Genomic DNA, 21,752 nt, shown 5'->3' with positions numbered 1-21,752 from the left:
TACAGAGAAATTCTGTTTACCCATTACAAAACTTCTTTAATTACCTCATGACTAAACCACAGCACACTTCTTTATATTATTTGACCTTTAGGGGTGCCTGGGTGGCTCAGCCGGTTAAGCATCTGACTTTGGCTCAGGTCATGCTCTCACAAGTTGTGAGTTTGAGCCCTGCGTCAGGCTCTGTGCTGACAGCTCAGAGTCTGGACCCTGCTTCAGATTCGGTGTCTCCCTCTCTCTCTGCCCCTCCCGTGCCCACACTCTGTCTCTCTCTCTCTCTCAAAAATAAATAAACATTAAAACATTTTTTAAACAATATTTGAACTTTAGCTTGTAGCTAAAAGGAAAGAGAAAGGAAATAATATTTATATACTGTTTCATTTTAATCCTCACAATAACTATAAATTTGGATTATTATCCCCATTTTGCAGATGAGGAAATTGAGCTCCAGAGAAGTTGAATAACCCATGTCCCCATAGTTAATTAGTGACAGAATAGGAATGGCCTGAGTAATTTCCACTACACCAAGACATGTCCCCACAGAGTGGGAAGACAAGCGCTTTTTACACACTACCATATGACCAGGTGGGGACCAGGTGCAAAATTATTAGTGACACTGCACTGTGCAGGTAGTTTGAGTTGAGTAGGGAATTTACAGGAAGAATTTGAGTAAGACAAAGATGTCTAACCCAATTTACAGTAAGAAACCCTGAAGAAGGTAGAGGACACATCAGTTCCTTGGGTCACAGAAGCCACAGGTGCCATTCAAGAATGGAAGCCATCTTCTTGCCAGTTAATATAGTGACTACCCACAGTCTCTCTTCTAGTCCCAGCTTGGATCCAGAGTGCACATTTGTGAGATGGCCGATCAGAGATTAGAAAGGTGGGCTGGGACTGAAACAAGATCAAATCCATGGTCTTGTTCTCATGAGCACATGCCCTAACACTCTGGGTGCTCTCAGACATAAGCTACATGTTATTTCCTTGAAGTCTTAAAATCATCACTGAGGGAACCATGACAAGTCCACTGGGAAAAGTAAACCAAGAGACACAAATGCCAGTCATTCTCCCACCTCCTGGAAATCTTAGCAGCCTCCATAGAGTTGGCTGTGCATGCGGTGGTCACTGGCTTCGAGCTCAGAGATCTCACAGATGGGCCTTCAGGAGGTCCTGGGAGATTTCAATCTGCAGTTTTCCCCCTATTGTGATTCAGCCCGTGAGCATGACTTTCTGCTGTCGTAACACATTCTTATTTTAAGGTACTCTCCTTTGAGAAAGAACTCAACAACATAGAAAAAAAAGAAGGAAGAAATGAACTTTTATTAAATGTCTACTACGTACTGGACCCAGTCTGAAGTTTTAACTATGTTATCTTATTTAATTTCCACAAAAACTCCATTAGGTAAGATGAGCATCTAATTTGGTAGGCATTGAAACTGAAGATGTGTGAGATTAAGAAACCTACTAAAGTTCACAGTAAGTCAGGTTGTGAACCTAAGATTCAGACATGGGTCTATTTGTCAATGAAATCCATGTTCTTCCTTAAATTAGCTTCTATAAAATAGAAAAACTGAATGTTTCCTATCCAACAGCCTATCCTATATGTCCATGGATTTGTATGTAAAAGAAAATATCGTTCAGAAACTATCCTTACTCTTTTGCTAACTTCTGCTCAGAAATAATTTGATATAAAATACCATTTGCCTCTTTTTTGGGGGAGAGGGGGGTAAGTCTGTCTAAATACAGAAAATATTGCGCCATTACCTAGTAAATTGTTTTTTTACATACCATAGTTTATCATCTGCAGATACTGTCAGGCCCTGATGTTTGAGTCATTATGCTTATGGGATTTAATTTTTAATGATGCAAAAATTATGCACAATATACCATCATTTCTCTCCCAAACCCAGAATCTGATAGCTAATAATTGCTCCTTACTTAGTTTGCTGACGCTCTGTGATATTAATTAGAATGCGGCTGGAGTCAGAAAAGTGTCTCTCTGAAAATGGCCTTTATGGATTCTGTGCTCATTTTCTTCCAATACCTTCAAGATTAAAGTTGTTGGGTACACACACATCAACAATTTTCTCCCTGGCAGACTCTTCTACGAATAAGACATAAGATCCGGAAAAGCCAGTTGGTGATCTTTCCACTTCTTGTGAGTGCAAAGAGCTCTATAGTCATATTCAGGTAATACTAGCTCGTTTAGTTTTGTAAAAAAAAAAAAAAAAAAAAAAAAAAAAAAAAAATTGCTAAACGGAAATTATTTTAATATTGAAGAATTGATACGCTAAAAATACAGAAAAATCTATGTTAACGTTGAAGAATGTTTTCCCTGGGACAAATTGCAACTCCTGTCTCCCGTTCACTCTTAGACCCAGCGAGAGGCACCTGCCCTGGGTCCCAGGCTTAAAAGACACCACCCTAGGGTCCTTCTCCAGCCACACCCTTTCCCTGAGATGAGAAGTCTTTAAGGCCGAGAAGACACGCCCACCAAAGCCAGATGCCTTCTCTCTTATTGCGCCCCCAGGATGCACAGTCCTAAGCCTCCGAGGTGAATACAGACAGGGTAACTGTTCTGGAGCTTGCGGAAGAGCTCGCACATGTAGCCCGGGATGTCCTCACGGGTGCCTCTCAGGCCTCTTACAGTGCAGGAACACGTGAGCGTGGGAGAAGAGGGTGGACTGCGGTCCAAGGTCGGGGCCTGCCCTCCTTGTACTCACCCACTCTACAGTGGAGCACCGCAGAGTCTTCCGTGTCATAGGCATATTTGTAAAATAGGATGATGGAACATATTTAATCGTTTGCTAGATAGATTGAAAATTTTAAATATTTATCTTTTTTATGTTTGTTTATCTTGAGAGAGAGAGAGAGAGCTCAAGCAGGAAAGGGGCAGAGACAAAGGGACAGAATCCCGAGCAGGCTCTGCGCTGTCAGTGCAGAGGCCGATTAGAGGTTCCAACTCACAAACCGTAAGATCATGACCCAAGGCAAAATCAAGAATCAGACACTCAACCGACTGAGCCACCCAGATGCCCCTACAGCCTTAAATATTTAGCCACGTGGGGGCACCTGAGTGGCTCAGTCGGTTCAGTGTCTGACTTTTGATTTCAGCTCAGGTCATGATCCCAGGGTCATGGGATCGAGCCTGACATCTGCTTAAGATTCTCTCTCTCTCCCTCTGCGTCTCTTCCCTGCTTATACATACACACACACACACTCTTTCTCTCTCTAAAATGATAAATAAATAAATAAATAAATAGACATATGGTATCTAGGCCTCTATTTGTACTCAGTCCTGAGCCTCACAAATATTTGGGAAAGCCTGCCAGACCAAAGAAAAAGAGAAGAATAGAGGGAAAAATTTATTCTTTCACAGCTCGTCATCACTTTTCCTATTCATAAATCTTCAAAGAGACAACTTGTATTCTCTAAATGTCTCCATCAAATAAATGATTTACTAAAGGTGAAAATGATTTCATTTGCCGACTACATATCAATATTTGCTTCAAGCAAGTAAACATTAAATTACCCACCCACATCTACCACACAGAGTACGGTTAAGAGGGCTTGACGAAGCAAACGGAAGAGCTCCCCGGAGCTCCTTCAGTAGTTACACATTCTATCACATTCCATCCCAGGACCACAGTGCATTGGTCACAGCAGCAACTGCATCTGCCACAAACAGTTATGGGAGCCACATTGTCTCTGTGGTATTGAAGGCCAGGTGAATAAGAAAGTGAAACCCCAGCTCTGAAATCACATTTCCTGGAATTTCATTTCTGAAGGTGTATTTTTCAGTAATTTTGAGAGGCAACATGGACCTGGGGAAGGCCAGGAATTTTTCAAATCAGATGGACTTAGAGTTGAGGTTTAGCTCTGAGGCATTAGAACCTTATTCGTCATGTACACCAACTTTCTGAACCCCAGACTCCTCACCTGTAAAATCATACAGCCTAGTTCATCAGGCTATCATACAAGTCAAATGAAAAAACGGTTAACACCCACTGGCATCTCCGGCCCATAGCAAGTGCACAATAAATGTTGATTCTCACTTTTCCCTTTTTTCTCCTCTGCGGCTGAGTTTGATTCTTACCTGCATTCCTTACCTTTGACAAACAAATCAACTTTAGTTCTTCAGATCTGCAACTAATATTTAGTTCCTGAGTATTTCTTTCTTCTGACCTATTTTTGATTTCATCATTCTTTTTCAATTCCCTCTCTGTGTCTCCTATCCATCCTCCCACAAAAGAATCAGCAAAGCAAGCGAGGAAGAATAGAGAGTGGGAGGAAGGTCATTCATCCTTCATCACTGCCATGTCCAAATTGCCATCAAGAGTTCTCGAGGTCCCCTCAGATCAACATGAGTGTCCACCCTCTTCAAATTTGGTACATGCTTGCAAATTCACATATGACAGGAGCTCTATAAATTTCATTCTTCCTGTAACCAAGATAATTTGCATCACAATTACAGCCACCAGGAGACATTTGACTCTGCAACATGCACCATTTGCAAATCCTGCAATGGAGAATCACTTTTGCACTTGATGGAAAGGAGAAGGTGGGGGAGTTGGTCATTTACCATAATGACTTTTTCAGGATAAGCAGCCAGCATCTGTGATTATTTCCAAAGGCAGTGAATAGGTTCAAAGTCTTACATTATTGGACTTTAATTAGGAGTCTAGTTTGCATACATTTTAAATGTTAATCACTGTTCAGTGAGCCGGTGAACTCAGATAGGTCACCCACAACCTACTCTCTCCATAAAGAACTTTTCTTCTTTTCCTTTTGGTTGAGATGTAAAGCACCGTGGGGAAGGGGCACAAGATTCTGTTTCTCAAAATAAATTGGAAAGGGCAGGAACAGTTCAGAATGATGACTCTGAGGTTTGCAAATCTCACCACGTCTACTACATTTTGACAACACTCCTTCCTACTCCCCAAAATGTGGAACAATCCATACTGGCTATAAATTTTATTGATTTTGGACACTACTTGGGGACCTCTGGACATAATTTCAGGCACTGTGGCACATACAGAAAGAGAGTCGAATATTTTTGGCATAAAATTAGTCTGAGCTGGATTTGAGAAAGTCATCTGAACCGGGAACTCTGTCCCTCGTCCGTGACCCAATTTCACCTCCTGGCAAATTGAGACTAACGCAACAACTGTATTTTCTTGGATAAAATAGTCCATTATTATAAAATTAACTCCTTCCTCTATTTCTGACATTAAAATGTCTCTTCTTTTATAAAACTGATTCTTAGTAGGTGATGGTTATGTTTGTTTGTATTTTACTATGTCCTTGCTTAGTAAATTTAAAAGTTCATCAGTGTCCTCAATTTAAAAAAAAATCCTTGGTAAAGGGGTGAAATTCTCAAATCTGCAGAATGCTGAATTAATTATACCTCAAGTTCCAGGATTCATCAGACAAGAAACTATGCTGCACAGGTCTGCTAAAGACCTGACTTGACTCTGCTATTTTTTGATCTTTCTTTTCCAATCCAAGACAATGTTTAAAAGTCAATATTTCTCCATTTCCTGCCTCTCCCTCTTAATGAGAAAGGACAAACACTTGAAAACAAAAATGTACGCAAGGTGCTTGAAGACAGAAATTATTTCCTCAAAGTGCTTTAATCATGCTATTGAAAACCACTTCCTCCAGTGGCCTAATCACACAAATCATAGTAAAATGTTAAAGACGAAGTTCAATTGGACCAATTGCCTGCAATGGTTTCTCAGAAATGGATTACTTGCTATTAAACGGTAAAGTCATTCTGCTACAAATTAACATGCTCAGATGGTCTCTAGATTGAAACTTCACATTTCCTGTCTAGATCATGCACATGGATGTTTGGTTTGGAGATGTTGGGGAGGAGAATTTTCTCTTTTACTCTTCATGATTCTTTGGATGGTTTAATAATCAAATTAACATAAGACAGATTAACAGGAAAAAAACAAATTTAATTTTGTGTGCGTGGGAACCCCACATGCATGAGAGGTTCAAAGACAGAAAGATCAAAGGAATTATATATACTATCCTGAGCTAAGGAATTGGATAGAGGCTTGGGGCATGAAAGAAGAAGAGGGCACTTCACAGGGCAATACGAAGAACAAAGGTTTGGTAATTAGAAGTTTGTTCATACAGATGGGTCACTTGGAGAAAACTTTATGTCTGATAATAACTTTTACTCTATGTTACATGTCAAATAGTACCCACAATCCCAGCTAATTTATTACATTTTTATTACAAATCAGGATATGGAGTTAAAACTATATAAATCAACCAATCCATCTATTTGTTTTAGATTTATTCTAAATCCCACAATCTCCTCTGTGACTAAGTATCCATCAGCTCACCAGGCTCTGAGTACCCTTTCCACATCAGAATCTTTACTTGTTTTCCTAAGGCATGTTTCATCATCCACATTTTGGAGAGAAAGTAGATATAGCAGAGTTTCTTTAATTCCCTCCAATTTCTCTTACTCAACAGGCAATGAATATTCATACCATATGATCCAGCAATCCCACTTCTGGTATATATCCAAAGGAAATGAAAACAGAATATTGTAATATCTCACTCCCGTGTTCATGGCAGCACTATTCACAATAGCCAGGATATAGAAACAACCTAAGTGTCCAACAACAGGTGAATGGGTAAAGTACATGTGGTATATACACACAATGGAATATTATTCAGCCTTGAGAAAGAAGGACAGCCTGCCATTTATGACAACATGAGTGAACTTTAAGAACATTATGCTAAGTGAGATAACACAAAGACAAATGCTGCATGGTATCACTGATACGTAGAATCAAACTCGTATGTAGAGCCAAACTCAAAGACATAGAGAGTAGAAAAGTGGTTGCCAGGGCCTGCCGGGATGGGGAAATAGGAAGAGGTTGGCAAAAGGGTACAAACTTTCAGCTATAAGATGAATAACATCTCTGAAGATCTAATGGATAACATGATGACAAAAGTTCATTAACATTGTATTGTCTAATTGAAATTTGCTAAGAGAGTAAACCTTAAGTGTTCTCACACACAAACAAAACAAGATAAATATGTGAGGAAGTGGATGTGTTAATTAACTAGATGAGAGGAACCCTCTCACGATGTGTATGTATCTCAAATCATCACGATGTATACTTTAAATATCTAACAATTTTATTTGTCAGCTATACCTCAGTAAAGCTGAAAAAAATACCTACGCTGTGCAAACCACCACATTAGGAATTGTAAATGATAATAAGATGTAAAAGGGACAGAACATTGCCCTCAAGGGGCTTGAAATCTACCAGAAAATCTAACTAGACAATCTGATTTTTAGCTGACTTTAATTCTCCCACAAAGAGAGGAAATTAGCCACATTATTTTAAAAAGAGATTCTTCATTTTACAAAAAGATTGCTGAACATTTCCTAAATGACAATAGGACATTCAAAAAATGAGTCGAGGTGCATAAAGCTTTGGGGACACGTATTTGTTACTCTCACAATATTGAAAACAGTTTGGTAGGTTTTTTTTTTCTGTTTTCCAACAGTAGGAACTAATTTCTTTTATTACATGAATTCTTGAATGCTGTTTGTTTTTAGGCAGAAAGTGGCCTTGAAAACAGGCAATGTATTTGCTATGAACTTCTTAAAATGATACCAAGAATAATCTCCACTTTTCTTTCTCCCACAGACTCTTTCTTTTAATATGCTTATTAAATATTTGCTAACATGTGCATTTGTTTTATAGACTATCAATTTAATATGACCATTTTCATATAAGCTGTAAAAACTCCAACCCTATTATCAGAATCAATATGATATCAAGAAACAAAAACGAGATCTAATTACACGTTAGTGTAGTCATATATCCCCTTAATAACATTCATAAGTTACCAGTTACATAATTAAATGCCAGAGGTGTTATCAAAGATACATTTTAAGGTCTAATTAACTGATAATAATTATGGTTCAATGCTAAGTCTACATGGTAATTAGTGAGACATTAGCAGAGAAAGTCTGCTAATCTGAAAATTATGAAGCTATTCCTCACCTGTTGCATCATGGATGGAGTTCTGCCTCCACAGAAATGGCTTCCGATTCGCAAGTTGGACTCAGAAAGAGAAGATGTGGTTTTATGTGCTGCTGCAATAAAACAATATTTACTGTTCCTGGACTCCTTTTTATTTGTAATTGTGATACACATATAAAATTCACCATTTTTGAGTGTATAGTTCAGTAGTGTTAAGTATATTCACATTGTTGTGCAGCAATCTCCAGAATTTTTTCACCTCGCAAAACTGAAAGTCTGCATTCATTAAACAACAACTCCTTGTTCTTCCTGCCCCCAGCCTCTGTCAAATCATTCAGCTTTCTGTTTCTGTAGTTTTGACTAGTCTAATTACCTCATGTGAGTAGAATTGCATAGTATTTGCCTTTTGTTACTGGTTTATTTCACTTAGCATGATATCCTCAAGGTTCATCCATGTTGTAGCAAGTGTCAGAATTCCTCTCCTTTTTATGACTGAAACATATTCCATTGTAGACATATCCCCCATTTTGCTTATCTATGTATCTGTCTATGGACACTTGAATTGCTCCCACCTTTTGGATATGTGAACACTACTCTGTGAACATGAACTCCTCTGTTGATTTGCTATACACAGACACATTTTCAGTGTCAAAAACTTGACCCTTCCTTCAACTTCCAATTGCTTCAATTGCATAGGCAATGCATACCCTCGTGATTACGAACCAGCCTTCTTCTTAGGACGGATGTGCTTTCTCCTAGAAAGAAGGTGAGAAAGATCTAATAAGTACTGTGTCCAATATGTGTCAGGCTCTGTGAAGTGTGCTTTTACTTCTATTTCTAATAAACATTCAAGTAGATATTAATCTCTCCATTTTACAGATAGAAACTGAGGCTGAGGGTTTAACAATTTGCCCACGATCTCAAAGTATCAGAGAGGAAAAGCTTTTCCTCCGTCTTCTAAAGTGAATGTATGAGGGCCTACAAATTAAACAAAAGATAGATTAGCAGGAGAACAGGCACGTCATTTTTATCAATATGTACATGCACAGGAGTTCACAGAAGTGAGACTCTGGGTTTTATATACCATGTTAACAAAAGAAAGGGGCTTCAAGAGACAATAAATTGTGGGGAAGTGATTAGGAAATGTATGGAGGAACTAATGGAAGATCAGGGTTATTTTAGTAAGGTCTGTTTACACAGACTTGTCTCAGTGTCGACCCTCCATCTCTGGTAATAAGAGTGCTCTCCTCTTCCGTGTAGAAGGGGAACACTGTCACAAAGGGAAATTTACACCCTGCTTTTAGACAATTCAAGGAGCCGGCAGAGGGGCATCTGGGTGGCTCAGTCAGTTGAGCATCCGACTTCAGCTCAGGTCAGGGTCTCGTAGTTCGTGAGTTCGAACCCCTCGTCGGGCCCCTCGTCGGGCTCTGTGCTGACAGCTCAGATCCTGGAGCCTGCTTCGGATTCTGTGTCTCCCTTTCCTTCTGCCCCTTCCCTGCTCACACTCTGTCTCTCTCTCAAAAATAAATAAAAATTAAAAAAAAAAAAAAAAAGAAGAGGACAGAGAACTCCTCCTGCATCTGTCGATTCTCCATTAACTTCAACTCAAAATAATCTTGACACAAAAGTGGTACATTTGGGGGTGGCATGTTCTGATCCTTTTCAGTAGTAAACAGTGAAATGAGATTAAAATCCAAGTCTTTTGAATCCCACATACCTCTCCCACTACGTAGACAATGAATAGGAACTGGATATAAATTATAGCGTTTGGGGGAAATCTTCTGCATGTCACATGCGTCTTCCTCTCACCCAGTCACCCCTGTTACAGGCCTAGCCCCTTCCTACGCACAATTGGATGCTGAGGTATAAAATGGGATCATTCTTATGAGAAACTCACAGCCTAGCTGGGAAAAAAACAAAAAAATTTCAAGGGAGTGAATCTATACAGACACATTAGAGAGTCAGTGAAGATATATGACTTGTGATCCCAGTTCTGTCCAGCATGGGTCCTCTGCTAGACATGTCACCTCTTAGCCTCTATGGAAAATGAGGGCATTGGGTTGGATTTCCTTTAAACCCTAAATGTCTGATCTGTCATTACATACATACAGATAGGTGTACATTGCCATGTGACTGAAGGCGAGTTGCATATGCCCTTGATGTTTTAGTGAGAAAGGGATTGGAATGTATGGATGAAACCCACCTAAGTGGAAAAACTACTCCAAGAGCAGCCTGCGTAGCCTTCTGTGGTACAGAAAAAAGGGAGCCTTCAAGTCCTCCAGAGAAGCCTGGGTACGGGGACAGTGGGGGACAACTGAAGACCTCTGAGGGAAGGTAACACAGACACCGTGAGTGTCCTCCAAAGGGCTGGCTCTCCTTCTCCAGCCCTCCGCCCCAGCTTTTCGAGAATTCACAACACATGCACCCACACCTGACCCCCCCACTCCAGCCACCGCACGATTCCCTCTGTTTTCAGGACTTTTGTCTTGTGTCCTAAAGTCCCAACTGGAACTTTACCAGCACCAGTTGACTGTCATTTTACAGAGGGCTTAGAAATTCTTTCTCAGCGAGCAGTTAGGTCTTTTCGTGAAGGTCTTTTTCCTAAACAGAATATTCTGAAGCTATTTTTGTTCTGCTTTCCTTTAAAAAAGTCATCCATATATGTATAACACAGAAAAATACAAAGGCAGATTAAAAAAAGAAATGAAAAATAAAAATCATACATAATCCTACCACCCACCCAGAGAAACGCTAACAGTGTGTGTACATGCATGCTGCAAACACACACACACACACACCCACACACGCACATTGTCTAGGGTAACACTCTGCTATGATTTTGTAATCTGCTTTTTCCACTTCACTATGATCTATCTTGGGGGATGACTCCTCTAGACGTTTGTGATTGGGGACAGTGTTGAAGCCAGATTCCTACACCTTCCCCATGCGGACACGCAAAGCATGTCTAGGTTTTCTATAGGGCCTGATCCCTAGAGGGTAAGCCAAGGTCTGTTGATATAAGGGGCCAGAAGCCTGAGACGGGAGGCAATGCAAGAAAAAAGCAGCTTCCCACAGCTCTTCTCCTTCCACCTCACTCGCTTCCCCACCCCTCGAGGCCATCCCTCCAAATACAGTGCCCTGAAACTCCAGCCCTTTGGAGCACTTCCCACCCTGCCAAGAATCAGGCACCATGCCATCTCAGCAGATGGACTGGAGAATAGGCAGTCAGTGTTGATTTCCGTGGACAAATAGGAGTAGCAAGTGTGGATGTTGAAAACAGGACTCCTAGGTAGAAATTTATCCTTCAACACTCAAATCAAGACAGACACAGTCAGAATTCTAGCTGAGGGACAAATTCACTCTGACCCAAGAGGAACAGCTGTCAAGTCTTGGGGAAAAACACTTCTGTGGAGAGGGGATGGAGACAGTGAAGCCAAGGGGCTCTCTGGTGGGTTTCCCTCACATTCTGCAGAATCCCTCTTCCAGCCAAAACAAGCCCAGGGGGGGCCCAGCCGGCGCCGGGTTAAGCACGCCATTAGAATGCAGAGCCACACTCCACAGGCTCTCCAGATACATCAAGAGTCCATAATATTTGGGCTGCAGCCCCGACTCATTATTTGCTATGAAAGTTTATGCAGCCACAAAAATAAATGAGAGAAGTGCGTTAAGAAAGGTTTGAAACCTATTTAACTCATGCCTGACAACAGCAAAAGACCACAATGTAGCTGTCAGATCAGTAGTTCGTCCCGTCCTGCTTTAAGCCATGGCTCGTCCTTCTGGGAAAGTTCCACACAAGTAGCAGCTTCTCACACATCCTGGAGCCTGCCTGGGGGGAGCCTCCCGGACAGAGGTAAGCTGGCCACGCCCGCAGCCGCACACTCCTGTCCAGGCGCTCCTGGGATCCTCTGCTACAGCTGCCACTTCAGAAATGTCTCCAGCAGATTTCTTCTATTGGCTCTGATGGGTCATTTTAAGTAAGGTCTGAATAGCCTCATTCAGCCATAGATTAGGTCTTCCTACAAGATCTTGTCTTTCACTAAATCATGGCTCAGCAAACGATGGCCCGAAGGCCAAATTCAGCCCCCCCCCCACTTTTAAATAAAGTTTTATTGGAATACAGCCACACTCTCATTTACATATTGTCTATGGCCCCTTTCATCCAATCTGGCAGAGTCAAGAGGCATCAGGCAACCGAGTCTGTATGGCCAATAAAATTGGACACATTCACCAATCTGGCCCTTTCCAGAAAACGTTTGCCAACTCCTCCACTAAACCGTTCTTTGTATCAACGTTTGTTTGTTATTGTTTTCTAAGAATTACTTGTATATTACAGACAAGACCTGAAAGCAGTGGTTATTTGGGGGATGGAAAAATTATGGATAGTTTCATTTTCTTCTTTTTATATATGTGTATCTCCTGCAAATCCTAGGGGGTGGTTGTAATTTAGGGGAGAAAACTTTTTTAAAGAAATAGGTGAATGAATGCTTTTGCTATGGAGAAAACAGTCTAGGGGACTGGTTGCAGTTGTCTGGGTGATAGTAAAACCAGACCCAACTTTCTATTTTCTTCCATGGATGGAGGCTGAATTTCTTATGATACCAAAAATAGGCTGTGTATCAATCCGGGTCATCAAGAAACAGTAGCCAAGACGTGGGTCACGCTAGTGAGAGAAAATGAAAAGGAGGGGGGTGAGAGGCTGGTTCTACAGGTCTGACCCTAAGTGGAGGAGAAAAACAGAGGAATGCCTTGCAGTTCCGAAAAAAGATCGGCGAGGCAGGTGGGGGAGCTCTTGAGTCAGGTGCTCAGGAGCAGAGCCTGGCATCTCCCAGCGACAGGTGTGCTTTGTGTCCCAGCCACACGCAGCCACTAACTGGCAGCAGTCCAGGGGACGCGTGGCCTCACGAAAATGCAGGGATGGGTTTCCAAGGCCAGCAGATGGGGCCTTGAGCCATTACACACCTTACAGTTGGAGGTCCGACAGATGTGTCCTCATATGGTCACCCCAAAGAAAATCATAAAGAATACACACATGAAAGTGGTGATCCTATGAGGTAAGTCATTTTAAACATGCCAATTCAGGGGCTCAGTTGGTTAAGCATCTGACTTCAGCTAAGGTCATGATCTCACAGTTTGTGAATTCGAGCCCCACGTCAGGCTCTGTGCTGACTTCTCCGAGTCTGGAGCCTGTCATGGATTCTCTCTCTCTCTCTCTCTCTCTCTCTCTGCCCCTCACTGACTTGTGCTCTGTCTCTCTCTCTCTCTCTCTCTCAAAAAATGAATAAACATTTTTAAAAATGCCAATTCAGCATATAAATGAGGTTCCAAAGAGACACTGAGCTCACTAATTCAACCTCTTTATTTTATAGATATGAAAAGGTATTTCAAATAGTCTACCCTATAGAAAATGGCCCAGTGTCCTATTTCTCAGCAGACTACTTCTTATATTCTAAGTATCACTGATTTTAGAGCTTGAGGTATTCTGACATTGGTTAAATCCATGAGCAGAGAGAAAGAGGTTCCAAGTTAAAAAAAAAAAAAAAGAGAGAGAGAGAGGAGAGAAAGAAAAGAAAAGAAAAGAAATGAAAAAAAGCTCTCAAATGTTGGGATCACTCTTCAGGTACAGGCCCAGATTCATCCATGATAAGATTTTCAGGCAGAAGTCAGATGAAAACCCCATCCTTTATTTCTTAGAGGCATGTACAATATCTGAGGAAGGCTAGATTTAGAGCTATCTAATCTAAATCTTTCAATTTGCCAGATAAAGTCACTGAAGCCAAGGAAGCAATGAAATAGCATTTATTGAGAAACTACTATGTATATTAGTACTGCTAGCAGTATCATGAGTCCACCAGTGTTTTAAAAAGTTAATTCTAACAGGGGCACCTGAGTGGCTCAGTCAGTTAAGCGTCCCACTTCAGCTCAGGTCATGATCTCACGGTTCATGAGTTTGAGCCCCGTGTTGGGCTCTGAGCTGACAGTTCAGAGCCTAGAGCCTGCCTCAGATTCTGTGTCTCCCTCTGTCTGCCCCTCCGCTGCTTGCACTCTGTCTCTTGCATTGTCTCAAAAATAAATAAACATCAAAAAAACCATTTTTTTTTAAAGTTAGTTCTAACAGGAGAATGAAAGCTGGTTTGGAAGCAGAGAGATCAGTTAAGTCGTTTCTATAATCATCCAGGCAGGAATTGGGAATGAGGGGAGACATGTTTCCTCACCAAACAAGAAAGTTCAGAACTGAGGAATTAGGGAATCTAGCAAAGGAAGAAACAAGGAGTCAGAGGCAGGTGAGGCTTTTAACCAAAAGGGTCAGTAAGAACAGGGTAGGTGAGGACAGAAGATGGAGAGACAACTGTAGCTAATGAGCAAAACTGGACTCGTATGGTTTGTCAGGCTGTTGGAACATTGGTGTGGAGCCACGTGGTGAGTGGGTGAAAACTCCAGTCCGGATCTCATTAGCAAGAGACAGGGCTAGAGATACAGACTTAGAAGTTACCACTAAAGATCCGATCATGGCACCTGGGCAAGAAAATAAGCCTGGGGAATGACAATGTTTCCAGGGCAGATGAGCCATGGGAGCCGGCAGAGCACAGGGGGACAAAGAGCCAGGGAAGAACCAGGAAAGCCTGGTGCTGAGGAAGCCGAGACAAAGAGAGCTTCCAGATTTTGCCACAACTGGGCTGTAGCGCTAACGCTGCAGGGAGCTCAAGTCTGAGGATTAATGTGGGGAGATCCTGGAGGCTGCCCCAAAACCAGGCCGGAAGAGCAAAAGTCATACTGCAGAGCTGGAAGAGAGTAGACTGTGAGGAAGCAGAGTCTAGCAGTAAAGGGAGAGAGCGATAGAACTATGGAATAACCATCAGAGATAGGGAAGTCAGAATTGGCCAACCTTGAGTTTTTCTCAGCAGATTTTGCTGTTGTCAGGTGCTCAGATTCTTGGGTCTCAGCCCCTTATTTCTGCATTCACTCTCATTCCTGATGCTTAAGTTTGCCTAATCTGGTCTCTAGGTAACTGCACCCCATAGAATTCAACTGCATTAAGGATTAAATAGGATTTTGTGAGCAAGCCTCAGCACAACTATTTGTAATAACCTGCTGCAGAGGAAGCTAAACTATTCAGGACGTGGTCTGGCTCTGCCTCTGCTCACAAAGACTTAATTTATGTCTTTTCTGAGCCTATGCCTTAGAGAAAGGAAAGGATTGCAGTTGAAAGGCTTGTATATGAGAAAAAATTTAAATTTTTTAGTACATTGGCCTATGAGTACAGTCATATCTTGGAACTCTGTGTGTGTGTGTGTGTGTGTGTGTGTCTCTTTCTCTGTCTCTGTCTCTGTCTCTTTCACACCCAGGCACACACACAGTAGACGTTATAAAAAGTTATAGGAGCTTTTCTGGCTCTTGGATCATCATTATAAGTAGTAATAACATGGGTTTCAAAACATTTTTGTGTTGGCTGTGTAACAAATCTTAACTGTAAAGATGTTAAGCAGTAACCATTATATTTCAAATAACACTTACACCTGTCTCTGTCTAAAATGTTACAGTTTATTATTGTTGTTGTTGTTATAAGAAAAGAAAAAGGCAACCCTATAGGTATAACCCTTCACAGAAGAAAAATATCATGCTGGCAACTCATTATTTCAGGTTGTTATTATGTTAGATGGTAGCTGCTAGGTATGAGGCACATACCTATAATGATCGCATTAAGACAGAACCTCATTAATAATAGATGAGATCTGATTATATCTATTCTTGATGTTAGTTTAATAACCTGTGGCATTTTTGCAACAACAAATAATAATTTGAACTTTTTTGCCTTTTAAAAACAAAATCATTCTTGGCACATCTGGGTACCAAGCTGAAGAAAACAGGCTGCTTTGGAATCAAGGAGTAATCCCTGACCTGGGTCTTTCTGATGCCTTTCAACAGGAAGAACTGACATTTCAAAGAAACAATAACAATAATAATAACAACAATAATAATTTTAGACTGAATTTCTGGCCCCTTGGAGATCTGGGGACAAGGGATTTGATACTTCTTTATTGTTGTGTGTCATAATTTTGTTTTTCTAATGGAATATATCAGCTTCTGTGTTCATACCAGATCCAAATGCCCTGTATTTCCTGCCAGGGCACTTGGTCCAGTACAGTTAAACGCTGTAAGAATTGAATGGATATTCTAGATAAAGTACTTGGTTTGTTATTTCACATTATCAGAAACTTTGTTGCTTTTTTTTTTTCTTGCTCAGTTTTCATTTAATCCTTCACCTCTTACATCAACCCTGTGTGTTAGGTGGAATGACAGCCTCCCACAAGATCTCCATGTATTTACCTTAGATGACAAAAAGGATCCTTTGCACGAAGGATCTTGAGATGGGAAGATAATGCTGGATTATCCGGGGGATGTCTCCTTGTATAGGGAGAAGCAGACGGACTGCAGTCATGTGCTTTGAAGATGGAGAAGAAGCCACAAGGCCAGGAATACAGGCAGCTACAAAAAGCTGAAAAAAGCAAAGAAATAGATTCTCTCTTCACACCCTCCGAAGAGCCAGCCCTTCCTACATTCCCACTTAGCCCATTAAGACTCATTTCAAGACTTCTGATCTCCAGAACTGGAAAAGAATGCATTTGGGTAGTTTTAAGCCACTAAGCTTGTAACTTGTTTCAGCAGCAATTGGAAACCAATACACCCCATATCTGTTTTCCTTTCAAAAGAGAAAGAGAGAAGGGCAGATTGTATGGAACAAAGAAAAAAGAGAAAGGAAAATCAATAAATATTGTTATAATCCATGTTTGCTCAAACAAGAAAATATGTGCTTTTGTAAACTACGATTTTCCTATTGCAAGACAATGCTTGCCTACATAGAAAGTCGAAAAATTCTGAACAAAGAGGAAAAATCAACAGTCATTGTTGACATGGTGTTGTTCTTCCTTCCAGTCTCTTTTCTGTGTATATGTCTATATACTTGAGCTTCTATTATCAGAATGTGGGATATAACCATGAGAAACAGATATTTGTTGCTCCTCTTGTAAACGAGGAATTTGAGGACCCAAGAGGTTAAAATCATTTTGCCCAGTCATACTGCTTGTGAAAGACAGAGTCTGGATTCCAATCCAGGTCTCGGTTAACAACACACCTCTTCCACCACAGCACACTGTTAAGTTATGAGATGAGAGTAAAACTATGGGGGTGGGGGGGAAGATCCATCAACTTTGATGGAGGCTTTAAGAATCCAGTCCTGCTCAAGGCAATCCACAAGAGAAGCAGAAGCCTTGGAATGTGGTGCCGATGAAACTCCCCATCAAAGCCAGGCTTCCTTTTTCCCACTCTGACTCTCCTAACGGGCCAGTGGGGCTGGGAAAACATTAGTTAGATGTAACTGATACCGAGATGAGATGCGTAAATTAAAATCCCCTTTCATACCAGCAACCAAACTGCCCCCATCCTTAGAGCTGAAGGGAAATGAAATCTCTTTTCTTTCCTTCTTTCTTTTGCTTTCTCTTTCTTTTTTCCCTCTTTCCTTCTTTCACCTTAAAATCCTCCAGATAAAGCCTTTCACATTCATGAATTCTGTTTGTTGTGTTAACAATACTACACTACTCTATTCTGTTCCACTTAAATGTATTTGCTTTGCCTTTTCAAAAAGAATGTAGAAAGGAAGAAGGAGCAGGGGGCAGGGAGGGGAGGAGAGAGAGAGGAAGGGAGGGAGGGAGGGAGAAAAAGAGAAAGTTTGTTGAGTTCTGTGCAGTGAGAAAAATTGGTTAACACGCACTCACAGTTTTTGCATATTGGTTTCATCCATAGGCTCCCTCTTTATTATTATTCATTAAACATTTCTATTTGTGTCAAGCAATTGGGAATTGTGTGCATTTAACAGTTTCATGCCTCGTGCAGCCAGTGATGTAGAGAAAGTAATGTAAATGAAAATAAGTTGGGTATTATGCCCAGTAGGAAACCACCCGGCCTGTAGCCCACCTCTAATGCACTGCCTAAGCCACAGTGCAGAACTTCTAATGCAGTATCATTTCCTCTTCACGAGGTGCAAAATACAGCCTCCACTAATGGCCAATTTGAAGCCTGTTTCATAAACGGAGAGAGTATCCGCATCTTGTGAGCTGCTTGGGAAGCTGGTGTCCTCTATGGGTTCTGGCCACGACATTCATCCTGAAGGCAATTTGGAGAGAGACACAAGAGCCAATAAAGCTAAATCATTCAAGAGACATCAGAGAGCTCTCCTCTGTGCCTGGGTGGTGGGGCTGGGCTGTGGCCAAAGCCGTTCTATCTATCAGAGTGCACTTGTTCCTCCTTCAAGGTCATTTCCCCAGTAAAGCAGGGAAAAGGAGATGGGGTTGGAAGTGAGATAAGATCCCTGGCCCTTTTCACACAGAGTCTACAGCCACTGTGCTCCTCACAATTCTCTTTATTCTGTGTGTCTATTCCTCACAGTCCCGGGGCATATGGCGGTTCCAGAGCAACCTAACTACATGGTTACAGTACATGAGGGGATTTGTTCATTCTCGTGTTGGGACCTGAGCCTGGTGACGAAGGTGGCGATGATGATAGGATGGTAATGGTGGAAGCTGGCTCTGATTAAATGCTTTCCATACAGCAAGCACTGCTGTACAAGCCATATATTTTCTCTCCCATTTACTTCTCAGATCAGCCCTATGAGGAGACATGATTACTACCCCTATTCTCTTCATGAGGAAACTGAGGCACAGAGAGGTGAGAAAATGAAGCTGAGACAGCAGTAGCTATTAGATGGAGGAACCAGGATTTGAACCCTGGCTGTCTGCCTCCAGAGCCTCCAGCCATATCCCTTCTGCCTCTTTTACATTTATTTTTGCTAATTCTCACAGCAGTCCCCAGGACAGGTAACATCATCTAGATTATCCACGATGAAGAAATTTGGCCTTGACCAAGCTCACTCAGCTTGTCACATTTGTTTATAATTCCACAGGGCACTGGCTTTGCAGACAGTTTTCTTCTGCTGAAGTCTTCCTACATGTTAAAATACAGTAAGCCTGGGGCCAAATAAATCTTTTCAGACCGGAGAAGACAGGGAGCCCTGCCACTCTCTACACACCCACTTGTGATAGGGGGACATCTTTGTACCTATCACAGCACCTATCATAATTTCTGGTTTGTCTTAAGTTTACTTATTTATTTAGAGAGAGAGAGAGAGAGAGTGCGAGCACGTGCTTGTGCACGAGAGGGGGAGGGGCAGAGAGAAAGAGGGAGAGAGAGAATCCCAAGCAGGTTCCTCACTGTCAGCATAGAGCCTGATGAGAAGCTCGAACCCAAGAACTGTGAGATCATGACCTGAGCCAAAACCGAGAGTCAGAGGCTCAACCAACTGAGCCACGTAGGTGCCCCTAATTTCCAACTATTTTGTCACAATTTGGTACTCATCCATTGGCGATGGCGTAATCAGCTTGTACCTTCTATGAGGACAGAAACTTCGTCTATCTCACCCACCGTTGTGTGTCTAGCACCCACCCAGCAGAGCTCCAGGCACACAGTGAGCATTCAGTAGTTACTGAAATGTAAAAGCGAGGTAATATTTTTTTCCCTCAATCCCATTACGGAGCAAATCAGGACAAAGCAGAACTTCCAAAAACCAGAGAGCAGAGGGAAATGTTAAATGAGGTTTTCGACTGATTGAGGCTTTGGTCGATTTCTGTCAGTATAAATCGCTTTGCAGCGCCCTGTGCCCAAGCTGCTGTTGCTGACGCCGTGGGGAGAGCATGAGGCTGGGAGGCCACGGCTGTGGCTCAGGGCTCAGCCCAGTGGAGCCAGGAGGACAGGATGAGCCCAGTGAGTGACTTTGAAGGAGGGCAACTATTACAGTGATGAGTGGAGGAGTTGTTTTCTTCTTTTCGTTTCTTTCTTCTGGTTTTCTTGGAGGTTTTGTTGTTTGTTTTTGTTTTGTTTTTTAAGAGACAGAGCACGAGAGGGGATGGGGGCAGTAGAGAGAGAGAGAAAAAAACTCTTAGGCAGCCTCCATACTCGGTGCAGATGTCACTCACAGAGATTCAGGGCTAGAACTCAAGAACCACGAGATCATGGCCTGAGCCGAAATCAAGAGTCTGTCGCTTAACAGAATGAGACATCCAGGCGCCCCTATTTTCTTCTTTTATTTTGAAAAGACTCCCCACACCATACCTGGTGAATTCCCAAGGGAAACTGAAGTAGCATGTACTGAAACATTTCAGTGTTTCAAGAGTTTCTATCAGCAAGTTCTGCTAGAAAAGTAAAGCAAACACTAGAGTAAAAGTCAATAAATTAGGCTAGATCAAATAAAATAGTCACAAATAAAGGTAAAAGAAATTCAGGAAAAAAAAATAGCAAGTTTGACAGGCAATATTAAAAGATTATCCCCATTAGTAGGAAAAAGTCTCAGACCGTGCAGACAATTCTGCAATGGGATGAAAAGACAATTCTCCAAAGAAGGACTATAAATGGCAAATAAATATAAAGCTGTTCAATTTCACTGCAAAGCCAAAGAGCTGTGACTTAAAACCACAAGGCAATGTCATTTTTTAAAAGTCAGGTTTATTGACGTATAATTTATGTACAGTAAAATTCACCCTTTTCAAGTGTATAGTTCAGTGAGTCTTGACAAATACGTATAGTCATGAAAGCACCAGCAAAATCGAGATACGGAACATTTCCATTAGCCCCAAGAAATTCCCTCCGATCTCTCTCCTGTCACTCCTTCTCACACCCAAACCCTGACCCAACATTTTTCCCCCAATAGCTTTTCCTTCTCCAGGATATCACATAAATAGAACCATACAGTAAGCAGACTGTTGAATCAGGCTCAACGTCTTTTTCAGTCTACCACATTAGTAAAGACGTAAAAGGTAGTAATAATGTTGCTGAGTGCTCCGACCCAGCTAGTGTGTGTATTAACTACTGTGACCTCTCTTGGGTTCACACTGGCAATATGTACCAAGATCCTAAAAATATCAATACACTTTGATCACTAGTTCCATTTCTTTCTTACTTGCGTAAAGCTGCTTCCAGTGTTAAGACACCCCCAGACAAATGTCCAGATTCGTTTTACAACTTGATTCTATAGAAGAGACAATTCCATCCCATGCATCAGGAATTGCTCTTTTGCTGGCCTTTCTCCACATAGAGTAGGGCCTTCACAGAAACTCACCAGAAAGCACAATAGCTTCTAGGTCAATGGAAACGTTACAGAAAACTTTGGAGGCAGAAAAACAAAGATTTTTGCCAACAAAGAGCAGTTTGCTCATTATCTTCCCTTCTTTATTTTTATCTTGTCCTTTGCACCATCTACCAGGAGCTCTTAAAGTGCACACACAGCATATAAATTCTAGCCTTCCCAGGGATGTTCTGAAAGAGGAAAATAAGGGAAGAAAATTTTCTTTTAGATAAAACTGCCCTTGTTTTGCTTCAGAAACATCAGTCATTAGCCGAGCGGTGTCACTTGGCTGTATCGCTGTCCTGAGCAGCAGAAAGTGACCACACAAGTTCAGTGAAGACAGATACCAGACATCCCCTCTTATTATCAACCATCCGAAAGAGATGAAGAGAAACTCATGTCAAGAAAAGGGGAGGCACAATGCACACCTTTATTCAGGTAGGAATTAAGTCCATGTGATTGTTTTCGGCAGGAAATGGAACAGCTCTCTCCTTTTCTTTTCTTTATTTTAATTTTTTTTAAACACTTATTTTTGAGAGAGACAGAGACAGAGTGCGAGCTGG

General features: G+C 41.5%; 1 long non-coding RNA gene across 6 annotated transcripts in view; it reads right to left on the bottom strand.

Moving 5' to 3' along the window:
- Positions 1 to 3,055: 3,055 nt before the first annotated feature.
- LOC106983159 (uncharacterized) overlaps positions 3,056 to 21,752 on the bottom strand; it is a 39,865-nt gene continuing 21,168 nt past the window's right edge. For 4 of the 6 annotated variants that reach the window (XR_008291150.1, XR_008291152.1, XR_001431476.3 and 1 more), the window contains one exon: positions 20,551 to 21,380. This is a non-coding gene — a long non-coding RNA (uncharacterized LOC106983159). Of the gene's footprint in view, positions 8,135 to 8,593; positions 8,777 to 16,346; positions 16,516 to 20,550; positions 21,381 to 21,752 lie in introns of those variants that run through there. The other 2 variants (XR_008291151.1, XR_008291153.1) reach the window with 2 other exon arrangements.

The sequence above is a fragment of the Acinonyx jubatus genome, chromosome D4 (assembly GCF_027475565.1).
Source record: "Acinonyx jubatus isolate Ajub_Pintada_27869175 chromosome D4, VMU_Ajub_asm_v1.0, whole genome shotgun sequence".
Classification (NCBI taxonomy): domain Eukaryota; kingdom Metazoa; phylum Chordata; class Mammalia; order Carnivora; family Felidae; genus Acinonyx; species Acinonyx jubatus.
This window is presented reverse-complemented; position numbering and strand designations above follow the sequence as displayed.